Genomic DNA, 19902 nt, shown 5'->3' with positions numbered 1-19902 from the left:
AGGATTACACATCCAAATATATGTGTAATTATGCACCATGCACACATGGATGTGTGACAGATGTGTGCATGGAAAAGCAGTGCCACAACACCTCCCTTTGATTTCCAGCCCTGGAGTCAGAAAGGCAGCTGTGGGGACAGCTGCATTTGTGTCACAAAATCAGCTGAGAAATAACCAGGAGGCACCAATGGATGGGTGGATTCCTCGTTGCTGGTAGCAGTAGCAGAAGCTGTTCTCCTCTGCTTTCTGGTAGAGTTGGATTCCCCACTATTCCTTCATTTTCTGCTACTATGTTCATTGCACTCAGGATTGTCCAGCCTGAAGATGCGAGGTACTCCTGACACATAGACATTGATGTGTTCTGGTTCAGGCCATGCCTTGTCCCACATGATCAGACTAGTATTTTTCACCTAGGAATGTTACCAATAATTCATTAGAAAGACAATGAACAGAGGTTGCGCAAAAGGAGCTGCAATCAAATGGTCACAAGAGCTCTGTCTCACAGGATCATGGGTAGAAAGTCCACCAATTTTCAACACTAATGCCTAAAAGATATTTGGAATCAACCTAAAACCCTTAACTCATTTGAGGGTCACCTCAATAGGTCTTAGAAGATAATGTGTTTTGGAAAGGCCCTCTGGAAGTCTCCTGTCCCATTTCCAGCTCAGACCAAGGCCCACCTCAAAGTGAGGTGAGGTTGCTCAGGGCCACATCCAGTCATGGTTTGAAAAATTTCTAAGGATGGAGATTCTTGGTGTCCAGCTTCCAGCTCATAGACAATGCGTGTAACGTGAAATACCACCTTGCACATTTACACTTCCTGACCTGCACAGCGTAGAATTTCACCCAGAATTTGGTAAATTGGCCTACTTAGTGGCTCTGCTGATGTTGCAAAAGCTGTGGGAGTAACCCTTCTCACAGAAACTACCAAAAAAAGTATCACAAAGACTACTTCTTCCCAGCATGCAAGAAGCCAAATGAACAGTGTGCTGTTGGCAAAGTTCAACTGGCAACACCCTCAAAGCACAGGCACAGCCAGCGTTGGCACTATGGTCAAGGGTCCAGCTTTGAAAATGAGACCACGACCTTCCGGGCAGGAATCTGCAGCGCCTTGTTCCTCCCCAGGCCCTATCACAACCTGGAAACACAGGGTTTGTACCTCTGCTTCACCATCCTTAGAAAGGATACAACAGCACCTGCAGATCTTTCCGTGAGTGGTGCCCTGCTGAGACACGTGAAGATGGAAAATAGTTTATTTTACAATGGAAACTTTATGTAATGAGAATGGTAAAGAACGGGCTATTTCCTAGCAACATCAAACCTCCAGGATTCTAACTGATGAGTTAACCGCCCTGCCTCCCTCTCTCAAAGATACGTCTGTCCAGCAGCATCACGACTCCCTTTGTGTACACTCCTAAAATCTTAAGATCCTAAAAGGGCAAATGATATCCCACGTACTAAATCTCTTCATATCGTCTTTCATGCTTTGTTAACTGCTTGGCTACAGGGATATTCACAGTCCTGGGTACCTGCACTCAGTATCCTTCACTAAGGGGAGTCCAGGATGAGCACGAATCCCATCCTGCATGGAGCTGGGAGGGGATGCTACTCTCTATGGCCTGCTCAAGTTCTTCTGACTTTTTGAGGGTATTTCCTGGGAGTTTTGAGGGCTGTGCTGGTTTGAATCATGTTACCGTGAAGCTCTCCGCAGACACTGTGATGAGTTCAGCAGCTCTCCCCCCTCCACTCCGTTTTGTCATGTAAATGTCAACATGAATCATCAGGACAGAAGCAAGAGTATCAAAATGGTTGGGTTTCCTGCCCCAGCAGTGACATTTAGAGCGTTATTCAAGCCAGCGATCTCAATAGCGGGGACTTGCAGGAGCTTGTCAGAGGATCCAAATCACTTGTGAGAAGCCTCATTGGAAGACGTGCAATAACGGACACCTGATAAACCAAACTGTGCCCAAATATGAGGGTGTTTCAGCCTGACTCACAACATGCACGTCTTCCCTGGGGTGTTTCCAGAGACCTCTTGCCATTTCCCTGCCCTGGGCTGCCACAACGTGTTGGGGAACCTTGGCTGCAGCTCCGGGTGTTTTGGGCTGCTCGTGTAGCATTTCGTGAGTGCTTGTGGAGAGCAGATACAAACCACACTTTCCATTGTACTCTCACCCCAGGGTCTCCAAACACCATCCCTGGTACAGCCCAGCCTCTGCCCATGTTCCCAAGCACCCAGCCGGGAAGACTCTGTCTCCCACCCCACTGTCACTGCCTTGCTCTTGAATTGTGGTGGTGGCTTGCTGATTTTTCCTTGGGAGAATGGCTGTCTCAGTCAACCCAAGTATTTATCAGGAAGGATGCTGCTGAACTGGGAGAGTTGTTTCCCTTTTTCTTTGGGTGAATTACATAAAGAGCTTCTGTGCTCCTACTCCCTGCTTCCAGCACTCAAGCTTTGGTTGCCATCTCAGTGGTCCCAGTGAAACCCATGTTTTTCAGGGGTTTATTATAAAGAATGACAAAACTTCCTTTGGGGCAGTAGCTCAGCAAACACTTCATCAACACAAAGGAGGAGACTAAGTTTTAAATGATCTGTTTTCAATCATCTTTTCCCTCAGACTCACTCCTGCTTCCAAGATTTAAATGAAGAAAGAATTTTTAGGGGAACTAAATTAAAAATAAAAAAAAATCCTTCCTCCAGCCCCCACACTGGCAATTATTTCTTCCATCCTAAAAAGCTGGTAGAGCCACTCACTGGAGTGAACTGAGCTGAGCAACGCAGTCTGAAATCAGTAAAAGCCCCCTTAGGCAACATCTTTTTAGGCTCGCTATTTTCTTCTCTGAAACTTCTCTCTCTGATTTGTGGCGAAGGAATCTTTCTCTATTTTTAATCACCTTCATCATCATCTCTGTGCTATCTTCCTCCTCCTGGCTTGGAGACTCCTTCCCGGGAGCTGCCGGACCGTCTGTCTGTCGGTCAGGGTGAGCTGGTGCGTTTTGAAGAGTGACAGATTGCCAGTTGGAAGGAAGGCACAGGCTGGGAGTGCAGTCTTTAGCTGATAATAACTATTTCATCAACATCAGTTCTGCTGTTTTACAAAGCATAATTCATAAAAAGAAAACCCTCTTGGAGATTCTCACAATACATAAAAGCATATAAATAAAATATAAATGAAGAAAACAAGACACGTTAATTACATACAGCAGAACAGGCTCATCTAAAAAGCTTTCTTGTCAGTTTTGATCTCAAGTTTGCTGGTGATTTACTGGTTTTTATGGCTGGTGGAAGCAAGTTGGAGAATAATTCTACCCAGTGATGAAAGGCCAGTGTGCTTTGAGCCTGAGCAACAGGGCCATCCAAAGGCTCTGGGGTTAGGTGGATGAGAAAGAAAGGAGAACAGAACTTGAGGACACGGGACTGCAGAGAAAGATGGACCATGGATCCCTTTCAAGGTGGGACGAAGACTTTTGAAATTCAATGGAGTCTGAGCACAGAGCCAGCAAAGGAGGGACGAAGCAGGGGAGATGGGATAAGCACGCCCGCAGGTAACCTAAAGCCAGACAGCCGCCTTTGTGTGCGGGGAGAAAAGGAACGTAAGGAAGGGGTCACGAGCGTAATTAAGTCTGGAAACACTGGCTTATGAATCAATGTCTCTATGACACATGGAGAACCTCTGACAACAGCCACAGGGCTCAGCAATAATTCATAAGCAGTACAAAACGAAGCTGGCCGTGCAACCAATACAGAGATAGAGCACACATCGACTCCAGAACACAATGCCATCAGTACAGAAAGCACAGATACAGACTGCCATGGTAAGCCCTCCAGCCCTGGGGACATACTGCTGGCCACCAAAAAGAGGATCTTCCACTGCACCCTTTCGCTCACACCCCCACCCCACAGTCCTGGGTGGCTCTAGCACTGCTGGCAGAGCAGTGCTTGCAAAAGGATGTGGAGTGGATGCCAAAAGAGAGTGGCAGGATGGGGAGGGTTGAAAGGCTCAGTAAAGGCAATGAAAGGGACCAGATATTAACAGAGTGGAGTTGTACGGCAGAGGACCGACTGTGGTAGGTGCCACCACTGTTTGGGTGATGGATGAAGTTCTTCTGAACCCTGAAGGTTGCTGCTGACTTGTTTGCATGACGTAGGACTGGAGAAGTACTGAGATATGGCTGCTTGGCAATGAGAGTGCTCAGCAATGACGGTTTGCAAAACATAGACTACCACACTGAAAGTGAATGTGAAGATAGCATCTGAGGAGAGCACTATTTGGCCACACAGGGAGAAGTGTTGTGGAGCACATCTGGACTAGACATTCACAAAGTGCAGACTTGACATGATTTCTAGCACAGCAAAGACAAAATTTAACCTATATTCTCTATGTCTTGGGTCCCAGCAACATTTGGAAGGGTCCTACACCATACAGAGAGGCCTTTGAAAAACATCGTGCCGCTGTTTACAAACCTTGTGTGCAGGCACAGGAATTCAGCTGCTCATCATTTGTGAGGGCAGACCCAGAGGCTATCGCTGTGACTATCAGTATGTGCAGGACATGTGGATAAACATATGATCAAAAGAGTGTCACAGCTCTCCGGTGTCATGCCAGAAAGCATCTGTGTCAGCTGCTGGCTGTGACTTCTGCAAACTTGCAGGGTCTCTCCATCCCTGGGTTTATCAGAGATCACAGAGCAGTCAACAGCCTATCGCAGCTTAAAGACCAAATAAATCTGCGGCTTGTCTCCCAAGGTCTTGCCTCTGGTGCTCTTATCTCTGCCAAGAGGAGCAGAGATGTAGGAGGGCAACAGGCTCACACACGTGTTGTTGCCTTGTACCCACACTCTGAACTGCCTGTCTCCTGGGCATGAAGATGGTACAAATGCCTGGCAAGGTCTGAGGAGTCAGCATGAGGTTCCACTTCTCCACAACAGCCACAGGAATCTCTGGGAGGGAGTTTTCCATGTTGGCAAAAAAGAAATGAGAGGGAGTATTTTCTGGGAATGGCTGGTGTGGAGGGACTGGGGACGAGCATCGCCCTACACAGACCTTGAGGACTCACTGGATGTAGGTTCAGCACTGGTTTTGCTTCATTCTTCTGGGTATTCTGGATGTAACTCCCCTGTTTGTATAGCTGTCAGGGGTATTTTGTGCATTTTCTTTCAACGTTAATACTACTGTGTCAGCAGCACCACTGGGGAGCATTTTCAGAGAAAGCCTTATTTGGGTGAAAAAATTGCAGGCATCTAGAAACATGAAATGCATTCACACTCATTATGGTTATGAAAGCTTTTTCACATTCTGAAAAATACGAAACATATCCCTTTTAAGATTTGAAGTTAATGGAGTTTTACTGAAAACTTTGTAAAAAATGAAGAAAAAATTGAAATTAACAATTCTATTTTGGGCCAAACAAAGCATTCAGTTTTCCACACAAAGATTTCTTCTTATGTTTACTGGTTGAACCACCACTGGGTGGCTTAGATCGTGGATCCCAGCCACTGTTTAGCAATGTCTGTTGGTACGTGGACCTTCTGGCTGTTCAGGATGTCAGTGGGCAGGGACCTGCACGGTGGGTACCAATGCAGCCGCAGAAGGACCACTCTGTGCACCCACGGCTGCAGGTATCCCTGCCAGGGCACCGGTACCCAACGCTGGGCATTGCATGGTGACTTTACGTCTCCAACAGTTGCCACATGAACTTCCCCTTCTGACAGATAATCCCAAGTGATATGAAAGCTGATAAAATGAATGTTCACACTTCGGGTTTCTGCAAAACCCACTAGCACAGGGCTTGCTATAAAATCCTGTGCATATGCACAAGGATTTGAAAATTATACCTGTTACAGAAAGACAATCAGGCTGAACAGGGAAAATTTCAGACACAATTGAGTTTCAGATACTTCCTATTTAAAACACAGAAAATTGCAGAAAATTACATAGAAATTTCAAGCTGAGATGTTGAAAATCTAATCCGTAGAAAGACAAAACAGACATTCCTGCCCATTCACAACTTGGTTTTGAAATGAAGCCCCGAACATCTCTTTGCTGGCAGCAGAACTGCCATTCCTTCAATCTTGAACTCCACAAATCCAGAAGTCCAGGGTGGGAAGGGTAGATTTCTCCTCCAAACTCGAGAAATATCAGCAGATGCTGAGATATGCTGTGGCCAGTATTGCACAATTTTAAACCAGGGGTTAAAAAGGAAGCAGCTAGATTTCATCATCTGTTTTTTTTTTTTTTTTCTTCCTGTGTCCCAGATCCTCTGATCTAAAGGACAAGCCCGAGCCGGGAAGCGCAGCTGAGCTGCGGATGGCACAAGCCCACCTGGGCCAGCAGCAGCCCCCGGCTGGGCTGCGTGTGGCAAAAGCCTGTTTAAATGCTGTTAAACTACTGCTAGTTTGAGAAACCCCCGTGGGTCTCGGGATGTGAAGTGCAGAGACTCCCTCAGCACTAACTGCTGTCAAATATTAATGCTGTTCCCCTTCCAGCTCTTTTTCACAACAAATTTTCATTGCAGCAGGAAATGTTGCTACCCACCAGCTAGTCTGAATAGCAAAAATGTGGGATTAATTGACAGCTGTAAGACTAAACAAGGAAGCTTCTAACTAAGAAGATACCATTCCCTGCCAGAGAAGATGCGATCAGTACCGACTTGAAGAGCAGTGAGGGACAGGGAAGATGCCTTCGAGGAGAGAGACGTCAGTATTATGGAAAAGACGCTTCTGGTCAGAAATCCCACAACCTCTTGACAAGATTTAACCTCTCCTGCCTGGGGGAGAGGCCACAGCCCACATGCCCCATCAGCACACTGTGTGCCCCTGCCTCAAGCAGCCAAGCTCCATTGGCCCACCTTGACCAGCCAAGCTCCATTGGCCCAGGCAGCGTGGTCCATCACCTTGGAGAGGCACCTGCAGAGCTGTGGGCATGGGGGAGACCCCTGGCCTGCTCCAGCCCCTCAGACAGCACTGCAGGTTGTCCTGGATAATGCAGAAATCCCCATGCCGCAGCCACCAAGCCCAAGGTGCATGCTCCAGCATCTTCTCCCCTCCCACACGTCCTCTGTATTTATACACAGGTGCATGCAGAGGGCATGAAGTGCTGATCAGGCCAAATCCTGGGGTTGCTCTTATTCTTGGACAGCCCCAACCTTGCACTGTACTGGTCTGTATTCCCTCTGGCTTGGCAGCCTTGTCTTGTTTTGAAGCCCAGGACCTGAGCCAAGCAAGGCTTGATAGCAACCCTTCGGATCAGGATCTGATTTCACTTACCTGAGCGCACAGCTGAGGTCTGTCTTGCTGAAAGTCTGGCTCATCCTGGAATGGAGGAGCAGTAGGTATCATTTCTCCAGCATCTCCCTTTTCCTGAGGATTCACCTCCTTTCACCTGCCCTCAGTGTGCATGCAACACTAATGCCCTTCTTTCAGCCCTCATGGAGGGACAGGGATGTGCAATGGGTACCAGTTTGCTGAAGGGAGAACAAATTGTGCTGGAATCCTACCTACATCAAGGACCTCTCCCTCCTGAAGAGCAGCTGCAGCTACCAAGCTGCTAGCATGCTGTAGGACATGGGCCAAGGCTGAGCAGATTGTGATGGGCAGACCTTTTCTGCAACCAAGCAAGCCCGAAATAACAGGGTGCATTAGTCCATTCTCCCTCTTTGTAGCAGCCTTCATTTTCTTGTGACTCATTCAGTCTGGGTAATGAATTTTCCTTATTAGTCAGAAATAAATTCCTCCTACTCCCGACCAGTAGACGATGCACTGTACCATGTTACGTTATCTGGACTTCCGTCTGGCCTGCCAGAGCACGCGGCAGTGACTGGAAACGTCGAGCTGAAGATGCTTGGGAGACAGTGAATGCAGAATGGCCTGAGAGCTCTCCTCCACAAACGTCAGAACTACCCATTTCATTATTTGACTGTAAATTTGAGATTTAATCCCACCTGCTTTCTCAGGGTGAAGCACTGTTAGAAATCATTGCCTGAGCAGAGAGGACCAGGTTGAGATATGTGTGTTTGCTTTAGGTACCCTGGAAAATGCATGGAAATCCTTTATTTTTTTAGTGGTAGTAGTAGCACATAAGTATTATCTTTGCCCATGTATCACTTCACTCCTCTTGCAACACTCAAAAAAAATCTAGTGTTACAGATTCTCCTTATAATGCGCATTTGCACTTCTCCATGAGTGTGCCTGCATCTAAACGTTACAGATATTCACAGTTAGGCTGTATGTGTAAACACTGCAATGTAAAAACATTATAAGATCCCGAGGAGAACCACAGTGGTTTGTTGAACACACACAATTGCAGTGTCCCAGGGCCTTGTACAATGCACCTACCCCAGCCCTGGAGAGCCATCCACCATCGACAGGCCAACACGTGCAACCAGCCCAGCTCCAGGAGTGATGCCTTCAGCTCTTCCCTGCTTTCTTTCTTTGTTACCTACAAAATATTTCTGGCTCCCACTGCCGAGTGTCAGGAAGGTTGCAATCACTGGGGACCAAACCCGGCAAATTCTGGAAGAGCTGGGTCTGCAAGGTAAATGTGGGTCTGCAAGGCCAACAGGTTCCTGCTGTTAAAAAACTAGTTTGAGGGCTTCCTTTGACCGCAGTGGAAACAGGGCTCAGGAAACAAGTTATAAACTTAGGGAGAGAAACGATAAACTCAGCTGGTCCTACTTATTGCTGTGTGCCTCTTCACAGTAAGAACTACAAACTTGTAAGATTTTCATATTTAAGGCACCTAAAATTCTTGTAGAAGCCAAGAAACAAAAGGATGGGTCCTACATACATATTGACTGTTCATTAGAGGGTTACACGCTTGAGACCTAAATAATGCAGCAGCTCTGCTGGGAAACCACAGCGATCTGGGCTATTGAGTCAGTAGAACGAGCCCCAAGGAGAGGTTCAGCTCTTCCTAACTGGGAACGTAGAAGTGGAGGAGGTATCAGTAGGGTGGCAAAAGGTGATTATTTGTACTGAATTTTTGATGCTTTTGAAGAAATGCACCTGAACAACTCTGTGAAGGATGAATGTAGACAGCCCAGCAGAATGGAGTAAAGGAAAACTCCCTTCTGCAAAAGAGGCAATTTTGGGGAAAAAAAAACCAAACCAAACAAACAAAATAGAAGGTCTAAATAGCTGGATCTGAATGAGACAGTGATATTTTTTTTTACAGGCACTAGTGAGGGGTCTATAAGCTTGTACTTCACAGTAGGGAAGAGAGAAATCACACCGTTCTGCAAACAGCAGCAAGTTTCCCAAAAAGCCCAGAAGAGCTCATAATCCTGGATGGCAGGTCGTTCCAGCACTGTCCCGCTGTGCCAGGGTAGCCAGGTGCCATTAAGGCATTAACAGAGCTGCGGATTATAAGGTTGGAGGGAACACCCTTATCAGAGCGAGATACTCGAGAAAATATTCGCCTTTCAAGGTGAACCACTCTCAAAAGAGAATTAATGTTAAGGAGGCACTGAAGACATCTGGCAGAAGTAATCTCCAGAAGCCTGGGGTAGTAAGCTGGAGAGCTGCGTGGAAGCAGTTTATTTACAGAGTTCAGCAGCTGGTGATTGATAATTTTACTAGTGTTTGTCTTTGCATATCATCCCATGTGTGAATGCATGTGAAAAATCTCATCCTGTTTTTGGGTTTGACAGGAGACACGCAGGGCCTTGCTGGAAGTGGTGAGATCCTGAGATCCAGGGAAAAGGAGCTATTTATCTCACAAACCTTCCTGCTGCTTGTGTCGGTGCCTGCCATGGCCCTGTTCTTGCATGTCCCAACTTGCTGTATGTCCTGCTGACAGGTCCTCTACCCTGTGGGTGTTCACGTACCAGCTGGCTGGCATTGAGGCAATGCTGGAGACCAGCAACTGCCATCGCACCACATAAATCTTAGCATCTCATGCCCTATGACTTCTCCATCATCCAGAGGTGACAGTTCCACTGAATGCAAAGTCCCAAGCCTGGAGGAACATCTTCCAACTCTTTGTAGACTCCACGCAATATAGACCTGGGCGCCTGCCAACGAGGAGGTGGCCAACTAAGCACGACAAAGCCATTCAGTGTGGGAAAAAGGATTGCCAGAACACTTGGAAGCTGGCAGCCCCGAGCTCTGCTGTACATGCTTGCCTGTCAGATGCCCCCACACGTAGGCAAGAATTTAAAATGTGACCCCGTGTGGGGTCTGACAGGTTGGGAGAGATGAAAGTGGATTCATCTGCATGCACAATGCAGTGGAGTTCATACCCTCATGTGTATACACACAGAGGAGCAGGAGATTGAAAACCATATTGCTGAAGATTTTCAGTGCTCACTTCCATCTCTGTGGCATTATTTTATTCCATCTAATCAGAGGAGATGTATTTTTGCTGCTGCAATAAATTGCCCAGGCTCTGATACATGTCTGAGAGATACACATAGATGTCTGACAGTGAATTCAGTTTTGAGTCTGCGTTAAGAATTACAGGCCTAAGGGTCTCCAGCACAGAAAATCATTCTTTCTGTAAGCTGGTTTTCTTATGTTCGATAATGGTCCAGGAAAGGTGATACATGGACACACAGTGGAGTTTTTGCCAAGGCAGGATGTATCATTATTTGGGCCACAAACTACCTTCAGATCCAACAAATCATACCAGCTTCTGAAAGAGACATCTTTAGAAATGGTCTAAAAAAATATTAAACATTTCATTTTATTCACACCTTGACTACAGGGTAGAGATTGAGTTTCCAGATCAGCTGTGGTTTAAGGTCAGATTGTGGGATCTCAGCCTTTCTTTCACCTGGTTTCATGAGGTTCCTGATTCAACAGGCACTAAATGGCATAATTCATTTTGCAAGATTTTTCAGAAGCCATCAGAGATTAAAACAGCGTTGACACACGAACGGCATCGCTTAGAACAGCTATAGTTTCTACCTAGCCTCCTGTGCAGGGATGCCAACATCTCAGAGATGGCTGAAGCCTGGGACCAGGCTGGATTGGGTGGTCAAAAATCCTTGAGAAATTTGTGGCAATGCTGGAAAACACCAAGAAGTCAAGTGGCTTTATATTTACATCTCTAACCTGACCAAGGCTTGCTCCTGAATCCCCATTCCCTGGCAGAAAACTGAATCTGACTTTTTGCTTTGACCAGAGCTGGATGAGCAGCTACAGGCAAGGGATTGCTCATGAAGACATTTTGTTTTTCTTTCACAAACTAGTTCCTGGTGCAGGTATTTAGGGAACAAACAGTCCTTTTGTAGACCAAACATAAGCGGACTGTCATTATCTTGAGAACAAACTGTTTGCTTCTACAGTTGTAAACACACTGAGGACAGCTCTTTAGTCCTGCCACTACAATTAATAGCAATTTAGGTCACTTTTGCAAGAAGTTAATGTCTTCTCGGTATATACTGGCTGTAGATCTAATGTCCCAGAGTTGGTAACTGGTAGCCAAAGGATAGAAGAAAAAAACCAATGTACCCACCGCTTCTCTAGAACATACAAGTTTTAAGACAAAATGCAGAGGAAATGTTGCAAACAAGCAGCTTCTTCATCTCCATGTGTACGTGTGTGTGTGTGTGTTACAGTGGCAGAAAATATATCCATGGTTTCCTGAGAAAACATTTCTTGTTAGACACCAGAGAGGCTCAGAGCTTATTTAACAGAACATAATAAGAGGAATTTGCAAAGCGTGTGTTTTTACCCCCCTACACACAGCAGTCTCACAAATGTAAACTCTTCTTTCTCCCAGCCCCTTCCCTCTCTGAAATCAGACACAGCATCATGTGCTCCATAACATTTTCCTCCTCTCAAAATGTTTTCCAGCAGGAGCCGTGTTTTTGCAGAAGAGAAAAAGTCCTCTTCTAAGTGGCAGTGATCTTACTGTCTTGCTATGTTTCTGGGTCATCAAGGATCTGACTTAGGCACTAAAAGAAGGAAATCAGTCAAATTCTCCCGTTAGGGACTGGAATTGCACATCCTGGCTTTCTTGGCCCAGGCGTTGGCCAGCCCATGAAGCGAACATGTGCCATGGGCCCGCAGTTTGGGTGCTTGATATTAGACCTCCAATTTCCTGACCTTTCCATTAGGAAAGGCCCTTTCGAGGTCTGCAGGTGGGTGTGTTTGTGCCAGAAAAGGAGAAATCCCTGGATTTAAACAACATAAGGCTGCAACATGGGCCCCGGCCCTCACTGTTCGCAGTTACGCAGGCTCAGCACTTCCATTCATCTCTCTGTTGATGTTTTTGGGGCTGTTTCTCTTTCCAATCAATCAGCTCTAAAAGACCGGTGATAATAGCAGCTGACATCCTGACCTTTGAGGGTGGAGAAGAGGTTATTGAGTTTGCACCCGTATCTCTCAGTCCGTTGCTTGCGAACCATCACCATTGCTCTTGAGAGCAATCCAAAGGGTGTGCGTTTACTTGGCTAATATTTGGCAGTTGGAGGATAATAAATACTCAGCTTTCAGACAAGAAAAATGTTATTGTTTTATAAAATCGTAATCTGAGTGTTGTAATTAAAAGCATTTTAATTAGACATTGCCAATCACGCCTACCAGTCAGCACTAACAACAACTTGTCATCTGCATGGGAACGCAGCCCAAAGAGGGAAAGGGACTCTTGAAGCGGTATTTCTCTATTATTTTTTAGACCATTTTCTCCTGTTCTCTGGACTAGCGATTGTCCACAAGTTTGCAGCTGAGTAAACCTGTATAAAGGGGGAAAATATAGGGGAAATGTCCTTAAATAGGAGAAGAGTTGTAAAGGCGAAAGTAGCCAACTATTCTCTGTCTGTGGTGAAGAGGACAGAAGTCGCGTTAGAAAGGGTCAGTGAAGTGGGCAAGGTATAAGGAAAAATGGCTTTTGGCTCTGAGGATACTGAAGCACTGGGGTAAATCAATCGGCAGGACCAGGGGGTGAGGGAAAGGGTGTGGCTGGAAATGTCTATCATTGAATTTCTAAAGAAATAGGTTAGATAGACTCCTGTCAGAAAAAAAAAACAAACCATACATGAAGCTCATCTGGTTTGGAATCAAGTTTGTGAGGCCCCTTCTAGCCCTATTCTTTAGGATTTTTGTTATTTGTCATACTTTATGCTAAATTGCGAACTTTGGAGGTGCCTTACCTGACCATGTCTCGGGTGCCTGACTGAGGGCCAGCTCATACAGATGACTCCTCACCTCACACTTTCTAGTCACATCCTTTGACATCGAATAGGCACGATCTGGATTCTAGGGTGATAAAAATCTGCTGAACCCTCTGGCTTTGCAATGTGCATGAGACTCCATAACCTGGAGCAGAGTCTGGTTCTACACCTTTAAAACGCGAGGAAATTGCATCTGGCACATCTGGCACCTCCCTTGCAGATTTGTGAGTGCGCTGGCAAGCACGTCGAAAAGGCAGCGAGCAGCAGGCAGCTGTACCACTGCATATGGAAGGGAGAAATCCCCGAGGGCTGGCTCACCGTATCACACAGTGCTGAGAGAAACACTTGCCATTTGGGTCTAATTTATGATTATCCCACTCACTTCAGAAAATCCTGTCTGTTTTTTCCAAGACATTATTTTTTTTTGGGCCTTAGAATAATTTTTAGCCTAGTTTGCAGTCAGGTGCCTGGAGCGACACTGCTGCCCACGGAGCTCACTGCCCCTGGCACACAGCTGGCACTCGTGGGAGGTGGGAGGATGAGGACACAAAGACAAGCTCCCGCCAGACCAGCTTTGTCGCAAGCCACCTGCTCACCTCTGTTCTCCCCGATAAATTCCTTACTGCAGCCCCCTCAGGGTGTCCGCCCCAAGTACATCCTATGTGAAAAATTTACCATACTAGGAAGAGCTTTCCATTAATCTCTGGTGCCTGACAGAACAGAGAGAGGACAGGTCACTGTCACTTGTCCACACAGAAGCTCTGACAGTACCGCTCTGGGCCTTCTGACCATCCTGTCCTGCTGTCAGTTAAAGCCATTGAGGACTTTGCCTTCCAGTGCAGTGGAAGTGGAGTGCTTCCATAAGGATGCTCCGGCAGGTACCATCTTGTTCTCAGGTTGCTGTGTTCATCCTGCACCAAGGGCAAGGCCAGAGGAGAAAGCTTGGGTTCACCACAAGCTTTTTGAAGCCAACCTGAAGAAGATTTTAAACTTCCTGGAGCAATACATTTTAGATTTTTGCTATGAAGAAGTTAGTATCAGTCCTGGACTGTTTTCCCCAATATGGATGAGATCACCATTACAACTTTCGTAAAATCAATGTATTCATACCAGGAGATGAGTGGAAGAGGTCACTTGTAGGTAACGTTCCCACTGTCATTTTCATATAGCAGACCGTGGGACTGAAACCAGCCCAGCACTGGAAACAGATTGCTAACCACCCCAAGTGTTCCCTGCTAATCAATTAATTTCTTTTAATTAAAGCAGAAAAAGATGAATCATCTAGCACCCATAACTTGCTTGGGAAGCATGTTTAAAAGATCTCTTCCATTCACTTTTTTTTGGCAATAGATGAGCTGATATACTTACAGATTTTAAGCTGGGAAGATCATACAGTTATACTCTACCTATGGCACCAGGTTAGGATTTTAATGAAAACTGGTTGAAATGCTCTCAGTACGGCCATGATTGCTATGTCAGTTTGCATCACTGGTGAAACTGAAGAGGATGACATTTTTTTCTGAGAAACACTATCTTGCAGCTAAATATTTTATTTCCAAAAGGAAATCATTTGACAAATCCACTGCTGCTGATACCAGTTTTGTGTTAACTGGAGAGAGCTGTTTTATTTTTCCATATTTAATAGATCAAGGAAGACGAACCAACAGCCTTTGAGTGCAGTTTCAGAAACACTTGGCGTTCACCCTCACCCTTTCCTGGCTCCTGCAGACGTGTGACCTACAAAGCAGGTCATCCTGATACACCATCTCCAGAGCAACTTATTAGGCTGGAAAATACCCAAGACAGGACCCTGTAGGGAGCTGCCTGGAATCTGGAATGGCTCTGTGCCAGGCTAAGGACAACCTAGGACAGTGGTTTAATCCATGGATTGTAATCCAGTCCTTCTGGGCACATTTGAGGACAGGACTCCTCCTCCACTGGGACTGGGGAGAGAGAGATACTACTGGCTTCCCCTCCTGCGATCGCAGATCTGGACACTGGGTACAGAGCTGCCCAGTACTTCTTTCCCTGCCAGAAAAGAGAAAATCTCCTAATTTCAGAGAGAGAGAATTATCCTTGATCGACCAGGTCCCCAGTCTCTAATCTGCAAACAGGTGCCGGCACATAATCACGCTCCTCGTTAAAAGTGACAACGCTCCTGCTCCCAGCTTCACCCACAACCTCTCCTCCTGTGCTTGCTTGACATTCCCTCCATCTCCTGCTTCTGACTGAGTGATCTGATCCCTTTCCAGCAGCTCATCCTGAGCACCACGGTAGAAAAGAAGTGGTTGATGGCTCTTCGTTCTGTGTACCTCTTCTGGCAAATTAAGGCAGAGCTGAACCCGTGAACCTGGGGTCAACGGTGGCTGCCCCTTGCTGCCGCTTGAACCCATTATCCTAATTCAGATCCAATTGCTCTCCTGTGTACAAATGCTCCTCATTTTATCTCAGTGCCAGAGATGTTATCGAGACTATGGTGATAAAAAGAAGTGGATGGTTTTGTGGATAACAAGAAAAGTCACTACAGGGGAATGAAGTTGTCCCAGCATTTAGGCTGGAGCATCAGTAGAGTGCTGAGAGCAGAAGCTTCTTGTCAGGGCCAGGAGGACCCGGGCTGTCTCAGTTGGTCTCAACTCTTCTTCCTTTGAACTTGCTCCTGCCAGACGTTGCTCAGAGACAGGATATGTGGTCACCTCTCCTCCTCTGCTTTTACTCAGCAGTGTCTAAAAAAGTTTCTCATCTGGGATATCTCCCAGCCTCTTATATCAGCATGGTTCCTGTCTAGCACAGCCTTAAATAACAGCAATCGCTGATGTCTCCCGATGGGTATTTGCCTGTCTAAATTGTCCTTTTTAGTTCACAAATGTTATTCTGAATTAAACGAGACACCCTTACCAGGTTTCTATTTGGAGCAGGCTGATGTCTCAAACTGCTGGCTCCTTTTGGGGCAGAAACCAGAAAAACCACTTGCTCGCTAGCGAAAGCCCTCATTCTGTCCGTGTCTCATCTTTCACGCCCATATGAAGTCTGTGTGCGTGTGTGCCTGTGTGTGTGTGTGTGGGAAGCTATTTGCACTCTCCTTGCCAAGGTGGAAATAGTGACAGAAAGAAAGTGAGAGGCCGGTCTCATTGGGTCTAAAATGTAAGACACTTGCACTACTTGAGCGTATTCCCGTGGGAACTGGGTTTTGAAGTCTCTGGGCTCAGTTTTAAAGTCTCATTTTGAAGCAGCTCCAGCCACGTGTGAGAAAGGTTGCTGGAACCAGCTCATGGTTAGCTGCCTGCTCTCCCTTGTCCCTTCTGGGGCCCGGCATCCTAATAGCTGCAAGATCCAGCTAATCCTATTGCGTGAGCGAAACAGCCCTAAATCATCCCTGTCTGATTCTTGACTCCAAAGAGACATTTCATGGGTGATTGTGAGTGATACAGTGTGCGGTAATGGATGTATTTAAATGGGATTTATGGGTGACACCTGTCACATAGACCCTTCCATCAGTGACAGGCTAGAGAGATTTACAGAGTGACACTGAGATGTGAGCTTGTTGTAATAGCTCCTTCAGTCACTGGCGGAGCATTCAAGCCTCACAGCTTTTGTCAGAGGCACGAACCGGGCTGCTTCGGCCACTGTACGACATGGCACTACGCAAAAATCTGTGGGAAACCATTGAGTGCGTCTGGGCATCCATCCACGGCAGATTGCTTTAAACCTCAAAGCCCTGCTCACCTTTTTGACAAACATTGTAGGAGGTGTTTGGATGAACCATTGGTCACAAGAACTTTGCAGGAGCAAGGAGCACTCAGTAAGGTCACTGCCACATGATTTCTCCTCTCTCGTGTCTGCTCCCTGCCTGTCCCTCATCCCCATTTCCCGGTGAGCCCAGCTACAGCTGTCACTCCAAGGGTCCCAGCTTGCCTCTACCCCCAGCTGTGCCATCAGGTTGTCTCCTCCATTCCTGCACAGGCCCTCCAGTTCAGGTTCCTCTTCTCCATTTCTCCAGGCAGCCAATCTTCTCCATGCATCTCCAAGCTGCAGTTCAAAACGCTCTCCCCTGCCTCCGTATTTACTTCGTCTGCAGGCTCCACAGCAGAGATTTCTCCCAGCCCCATCCAGAAAAGCCTTCCTGCCCCTTCCCGCTAGAGGATTAGCGAGGATATCTGCAATGAGATTATTTCTAGGAGACTACTTACGCTATCCTGATGCTAACTCGCAATGTCAGTTCCGCTCAGGCACAGCCAGGCTGCAGGGAGGTTCCAGGCATGATTTCTATTGTTTAAGATATTATTTGTGGGGGGCTGGTAGGTTGATTTAGTTTTTCCTCGTTGCTCTTTCCCCAGACATCTATCTTTCACTGTTTATGTGGAAGCAGCTTATATTGCAGCACGTGCAGACACACACATCCTCGTATCGAAGAACTGAAGTCACCCACCAGTCTAAACATGCACAGTGTACACAACATTTCCCTCCCTGGGCTATCAGAGGTGGCTGGATGCTCCCTTGAACCAACCTGTGGGAGCTGGCTCTGTGAGAACATTTTCTCACTAGCGACATGATACATTTCTCAGTTCTTGGGCTTTCTTTTTTAAATATATATCTTTGTAACTCTGCCATAAGGCAGCCATGGATTTGTAAAATTAGCCTGTCATAACAAATTCATGTCCTCATCAAAGGCTGCTGTTGTGCTTCCTCCCAGGCTGGAGCATTCGCAGACTAAAGCTGCATTATCACAGTAATTTCAAAGTTCAATAGTGTATTTTCAAAAGCAATTGCTTTTAAATACAGTTTGTTACATAACAGCCAAGTTAGACTCACACTTACCTCCACATGAAAATGCAATTCTTTAAACAACAAGCCAGCTCCTGTGCACTCTTGTCTTTGCTTTTTTTGTTCTAAAATCATCCAGTTGCCCTTGGTGCTCCTGAACGGTTAGAAGGACAATATAAACCCTTTTTATCACAAAGAGAGGGATTTTCAAACCCAGAGGAAAGTGGATTGTACATTTTTCATCTCTCAAAAGCTAGCCGTTCGCACGACTCTCAGGCCTGAATGAGAACATCTTCTGCAGAGAGGTGCAGGACAGGCTGGGACTGAGAGCTACGCCAGAGGCTAGGGTTTGAGGAGAGGCAGAAGCTGTAGGTTAGAAAGGATAAGGACATTGATGGAAACCTTTCTGATCAGTAAATCCCTATCACTAATCCAGAATACCTCCTCCTCCTCCTGATGCACGACACAATCTTTTTGCTCCTGGATTAATCAAGTCCCCCTCTTGGCAGGGCTGGACATGTTGTCCTCTTTGAAATTTTGTCTCCTTGCATTTCCTTGTCTCCTTGTTCTCCTGTTTTTCCTCCTGGCTCCACAATCGCTCTTTCATGAAGCTGATCAGAAAGCTGGCCTCCTCACCCAGGATATCGATGGGGATGTCCTCTCTGACCATTTCTTGCCCACAAAGAACAGCCTAGTCTCCCTTCCTACCCACGCTCTGCACATCCACCTCTCTACCCCAGATGGACTTGTCTGAGATTCTTCTCATTTTCTGGGAAGATGCACAGCTTGGACGTGTACAACTCAGCAAACAACGGTCAGCATTCTTGGCTGGCAAGAGAAAGGAAGACCTTGTTAAGCACAATTCATCTGACCTGTCTGAGATGTCTGCTTTATGTAGTTGACTTCATAAATATCCCCCAAGCCACCTCGATAGCACTCTGCAAATCCACCCTGAAGAACTTTCCCTTCCCCAGGCACCAACCCACAGGTCCTGGGTGCATCGTAACCACCATCTATCACATGAACCAATAAAGTCTGGCTGCTTGTTTGTACTCCCTCCTCTGTCTGCACTCCCTATTTTATTTTTCCTTGTTTTATTGTTACGCTATAAGTTTCAGACGCGCTGTCTTCTAATCAAATTCCTACATGCAATCAAAACATTAATAACAATGATATTGATGATACACATTTCCAATTATTTGTGACAGATTTTTGACGGGTGAATCTACACAGGAGGATGCTGGCTAATAAGTGCTTAGATTACTTCTCACTGGAATATCTAGGAGATTTTTCTTTGCTTTTCACAGGTGCTGGTTTGTCTTGTAATGTAATTTGGGGAAACAAACTCTGAGCCCTGTTACTGCTGAATCAACAGTGACAAGGCCTATTGGCTTTTGTGAGAGCTATGGTCAAAACGGTCAGGTTTGTGAGCCTAAAGGCGCTTTAACTCAAGATGCTGATCATCCCAAACTACCATCTATGTGCAAAGATGTGGAATAATTTATACGAACACGAGCTGAAAAGCTGCGGGAATTTGAGCCTGTAAGCCCATCGCTTACCCTGCGGTTAATTAAGGTTATCTCTTTATTCTTCTTCTCCCTTGTGTGGTCTCAGACAGCAACAGTCCAAGTGAATAGAAGATGCTCTTAAGTTAACCTTTCTTTTCTTGGCAGCTTGGGAAATTATAGCTTATTGATTGCAAATAAATTCCCCACCAACCAGTCCTCTAAGTTACAATGTCTAAAGAAAAAACTGGAACAGATATAGCACTCTCGGGTTCCCTTGCATTCTGGAGGTAGATTTTTTTATCCAGACCCTTTGCATAAAATATGCTCAATAACTAGCAGAAATAATGTTCGAAGGAGTAGTATATGAGATTTATGAACAGGGAAGCAGCATGACTGATGTGGTATATTTTGGGAAGGGTGGGTGCTGAGCATCATGGAAATGTATAGAAAGAGATACTGACGTTTGAATGGTAACTGGTGCATTTTTACCCCAGAGTTTGAAGGCACAGAGGTGTTGA

Source organism: Chlamydotis macqueenii, chromosome 16 (genome assembly GCF_036417535.1).
Source record: "Chlamydotis macqueenii isolate bChlMac1 chromosome 16, bChlMac1.mat, whole genome shotgun sequence".
Taxonomy (NCBI): Eukaryota; Metazoa; Chordata; class Aves; order Otidiformes; family Otididae; genus Chlamydotis; species Chlamydotis macqueenii.
The sequence above is the reverse complement of the archived record's forward strand: the minus strand, read 5'-3'. Positions refer to the sequence as shown.